This window comes from Phocoena sinus, chromosome 20 (genome assembly GCF_008692025.1).
Source record: "Phocoena sinus isolate mPhoSin1 chromosome 20, mPhoSin1.pri, whole genome shotgun sequence".
Lineage (NCBI taxonomy): Eukaryota > Metazoa > Chordata > Mammalia > Artiodactyla > Phocoenidae > Phocoena > Phocoena sinus.
Genome location: NC_045782.1, coordinates 4967290 through 4972474, shown reverse-complemented (window position 1 = coordinate 4972474; position 5185 = coordinate 4967290). Strand labels below are relative to the sequence as shown.

Below are 5185 nucleotides of genomic sequence, written 5' to 3'. Positions count from 1 at the left end.
ACTTCTCCATCATTTCTCCTGTGGTTTCCATGTTTGGGATGAACAGATACACACTAGTATATATAAAAGAGATAAACAAAAAGGAACTTCTATATAACACAGGGAACTATATTCAATATCTTGTAATAACCTATAATGGAAAAGAATCTGAAAAAGAATAGATAGATAGATATGTGTAACTGAATCACTTTGCTATATACCTGAAAATAACACATTTTAAATTAACTATTTTTTAATATTTTAAAAATGTTAAAAAAAAAAAAAAAAGCATATTACTCTACCCAACTGAAACTTCTTCAGCATCATCCCGGCTGTGGGATGTCCTGGTTTGTCCAGGACAGTCCTGGTTTACACCTGTTGTCCCAGGTTAGTAATTAGTTGAATCCCCTTTTACTCTCAAAAATGTCCCAGTTTAGAAGATAAACTATATAACCACTCTAGGTGGAAGCAACTCCAGCAAGATGAAAAAGTCAACCAATGCCAGAGAGGATGAAACATTCATAAACATGGTCGACACTAGCTATGGTGTGAGCAGAAAATTCACCAAAAGAAATACAGGTAGAAGTCTACATCACACTGATGAATATGTGCTCCTGGGCCAGACTTCATTGCTTTAGGTACAAGATGCAAAAAAAAAAAAAAACCCCAAAAATCAACTTGTACTTCATGAGCAAAACTGTGAGTTGTACTTCTTAAGAAAGAGAGAAAAATAATATAACAAGACTTATTACCAAGCAAATAGATCATCGAAATGAACATCCACAATTCTACCTTGGTAGAAACCACTGGGGATAAGTCTCCAGCAGTGCAAGGTGGGCAGCATGCAGAGCCCTGTGGAAGGACCTGAGGCTTTGGGATAAATCAGACTAGAATTAGGATACTGACTTCTCTTTGAATGCTGAGACCTTGGGCAGATGGCTTCATGTGTCTGAACCTTTGTTTCATCACTTATGAAAGGAGAGAGTTCGATTAGCCATTGGTTTTCAAACTAGGCTCTGCAGGGCCCAAGGGTTTTGCCTTTCAGACCCGTGGTGGGGTGGGGGGGAGGAAAACTTAACTTTTCCCACCACTTGTACGTGTTTTATATCAAGCAGTGAGCTCTCTTAAGATGTTTTAAATTTGATCTGAGATATTAATTTGTTTGAAGAAAAGAGTTTGTTGCAAAAATAAAATGTGAACACATACGGGTTAGATGGTCTCTAAGATCTCTTCCCAACTCTAGTAGATGTGGTTCTGAGGCCTCGGGTAATGTCAGCGGTTAGTGAACTGACAGATGGGAGTGGCCAGAAGATTCCTCTGATGCCTGCAGAGACTTGCTTTTAAGGGCAGACCAGATGGGCCTTAATGTGTGCACTGCTTTATTAGGGAGGCTGATGAAGACCAGGGTGTGTCTGAGGGACGTATGTTTACAGACACATGGAGGTGTGGCTGGGAGATGTCTTAGCTGGAGAGGAACATTCCTAGGCCTCTGAAAAGTGTTCCTAGAAGTATCCTCCATTACTCATAAAGATCCAGAGATTCTAAGTTGGTCCTAGACTGATTCTAGATTATTAGGAGAAAGTCTGGTGTCTGAAAATTATTGCCAGTATCTTCAAAGTTCTTAATAATTGTAATAAGGAAGGAAGGGAAGGAGGGAGGGAGGAAAGGAAGGAAGGAAGGAAGGGAGAAAGGAAGGAAGGGAAGGAGGGAGGGAGGAAAGAAAGGAAGGAAGGAAGGAAGGGAGAAAGAAAGGAAGGGAGAAAGAAAGGGAGAAAGAAAAGTCTGGTATATTCTAGCACTTCAGGGCATTGGGCAGCATATATAAATTTAAAGAGTAAAACGTCTTTTTTTCTGGAGTAAAAATCAGAAGTCTACACATTTAAATAAGACACATTAATGAGGACAAAGGTGGATCAGGGGACCATGGTCTTTTTCCCACATGCTGCATATACCAGGAATCAAGAGAAAAAAAGTAGATAATGGTGAGTGTGTGACCGAAGTGCTTTTTTTCACTGACCTGGAAGAAAATGCAATCTTGAAGCAGAAGAAAAATACTAGCATCACTAAGGGGCTTTGTGTCCTGGCTACAAAGTCAGATATACCTTGGGAATCCAAATTTAAACCTGGGAGACTGGTTTCCTTTTCTCTGTAAAAGCACCAGATAAGAAGTCAGGCTTCAGACTGAACTTGAATGAAAATCATTTGTGCACTCTTCTTTCTGTCTTAATCAAACAAATGGGATTCCTTACATTTTATGTGCTATTCGTCTCATATCTGAAATACTTTTAAATTCTGGTTAGATTTGGAGTTTGTTTGAATCTAGTCTTGATCATTTAAGAATGATTCAGTTGGTTGCTGTTTCTTATTTCATTAGACTTCTAATCATGCCATGATGCTGTTTTTAAGAATATCCAGGGATTTCTCCTGCCTAAGAGATAAAGCCCAAAGTCTTTACATTAAAGACTTTCATTATCACACACCAGCTTACTTTTTCAGTCTGGTGTCTTTATGATCTAGAAGCACCAGGTTACCCACTAATGGCCAAGCACATCGTTTGCCTTCTTCCTACTGTCCATTCATTTACCCTCAGTACTACCTCGTTCATGATGCTTTCCAGATACCGGAGCCCCAGGCAGAACGAATCACCTTCCTCTGCTCCTAGAATCCTCTGTTCCCATTGTTGGCCCAGCAGGGATCTCACTGGTTCTCGGAAGCCACGGGTGTGACTCTCTTGTTGTATAGTCAGTGACAAGCATTAGGGTAGGGACTCTGCCTGTTCCTCTTTATAAGTCTGGCATCTAGCACAGAGCCTGACACATGGTAGTTGCTCAAGAAATCTTTATAGAAAAAAAATTGTTTCTAATGAGTGAATTCTCAATGGCATCTAGACATTAGGGGACTGAGCAGTTCTCTACATGGTGGATCCTTCTTTTGTCTGTTTTAAATGTATAAGCTTACTTACTAGTTGTAAAATGAAGAGTACTGTGGGTGTTTTGAAACTAAATCTTTCCAGTTTAGGATGACATGTTTTTGGTTTTGGTTTTGGTTTTTTTTCCCTAGGTGGCTTTTTAAATATTTTATTTAAAAAAAATTTTTATTCAAGTGTAGTTGATTTACAATGTCGTGTTAGTTTCAGGTGTACAGCAAAGTGAATCAGATATATAGAGATATAGATATCTGTATATCTATAACTATAGATATAAAGGAGCCCAAGGAACTGCTCCCACCCTTGAGTGAAGACTTCCTCCTTAATGCTTTGTCCAAGGACTTCAACGTTCCCCCAAACACTTCATCTCCTCAATTTGAAGATGCTAAACTTTCGGCTGTCATCTCTGAAGTAGTTTCCCCAACCCCAGCTCCACCCACCCACTATGCAGGTCCACCCCCTGACACTCCGCAGAGTCATGACAAAGAACTTGACAATGCCCCGGATCAACTTTCTGACAGTCTCGGGCAAAGACAGCCTGACCCAGATGGGAACAAACCCCCTAGAGGATAAAGTCGAGGCAAAAGCGAAAGCTGAACACAGAGACAAACTGGGATAAAGGGATGACACCATCCCACCTGAATATCGACATCTCTTGGATGATGACGATGCGGTCGAACCAGCGACACCACCTACAGAGAAACCTGAGACATCAGAGAAACCTGCAGATGCCCAAGACCTCACTGATGCCCTCTCAGGGGACTTCGACAGCTGTCAGTCAGCTACAGAAACCTCAGAGAACACAGCAAAGGACCGAGACAAGAAAACTGCTTCCAGCTCCAAAGCACCCAAGAATGGGGATAAAGCAAAGGATTCTGCAAAGGCAAAGGAGGAAACTTCCAGGCGAAAAGCTGGTGGAAAAAGTACAAATTAAAGTTCACACTATTTGGTATCTGCATATTAAAATCTTCATCTGGTAGATGGTGACTTTTGAAGAACAAAAGGCTTTGACAGCAGAAATATTTTCTGAGTGGCTTCTAGACAGTAGTATTTGTTGAGTCTTTTGACATCCTAAACATTGTTTGTTATTCTTTTCCTGAAAAGAAACTGAATTTGTCTGGTTCACCTGTGTTATTCTACTGAGTATTGATAAACTTTGAATATCTATATATCTATATCTATTTACATTTACATTCTCTTCCTTTGTAGATTATTACAAGATACTGAGTATAGTTCCCTGTGCTGTACAGCAGGTCCTTGTTGGTTATCTATTTTATATATAGTAGTGTGTATATTTTAATCCCAAACTCCTAGTTTATCCCTCCCCTCCTTCCCCTTTGGTAACCATAAGTTTGTTTGCTGTGTCTGTGAGTCTGTTTCTGTTTTGTAAATAAGTTCATTTGTATCATTTTTTTAGATTCCACATATAAGCAATATATATTTGTCTCTGACTTACTTCACTAAGTATGATGATCTCTAGGTCCATGCATGTTGCCACAGATAGCATTATTTCATTCTTTCTTATGGCTGAGTAATATTCCATTGTATATATATCCCCCCCCTTCAAAATGTCCATAGAACTGCCATTCTCCCATAAAGAAAAATTAGCAAAAAGTCTGCATCAACTTTGCAAAACAAGGAAGGGCATTTTCTGCATGAAAAAAAACTCTGAGGACTTTCTGTTAAATGTAGTGCCGATCCGAGCCCACCCACAGTTTCAGACACGCAGTGCAGCAAACACCTGAGCAGTAAAGGAAAAAGCACCCAGAGGTGAGCTTGAAAGCCACTGGCTTGAGAGTTTGGTGGAACGACGTGTGAGTAGCGTTAAAATATTGCTGGAATAAGTGGGAAAGTTGAGGCCAGTTGGCAAAGCTGACAACATCTTTGAAAGATGATTCAAATAAACTCTACATGAAAAACAAATTATGAGACAGGGAAATGTGAACAGAGACTGGACATTTAATGATTTCAAGTAATTACTGTTAGAAACAGACTCACAGACATAGAGAACAGACTTGTGGTTGCTAAGGGAGAAGGGGGGGAGAAGAGGGATGGACGGGGAGTTTGGGGTTAGCAGATGCAAGCTATTACATTTAGAATGGATAAGCAACAAGATCCTACTGTATAGCACAGGGAACTACATCCAATCTCCTGGGATCAACCATAATAGAAAAGAATATTTTAAAAAGAATGTATATATATGTATAACTGAGTCACTTTGCCATACAGCAGAAATTAGCACAACCTTGTAAATCAACTATACATCAATTTTTAAACATA

The 5185-nt window shown here is 39.7% G+C and overlaps 1 pseudogene; it reads left to right on the top strand.

Annotated features, from left to right (window-relative positions):
• The first annotated feature begins 751 nt into the window (after positions 1-751).
• LOC116745478 lies at positions 752-3875 on the top strand (annotated as a pseudogene).
• Positions 3876-5185: the final 1310 nt, after the last annotated feature.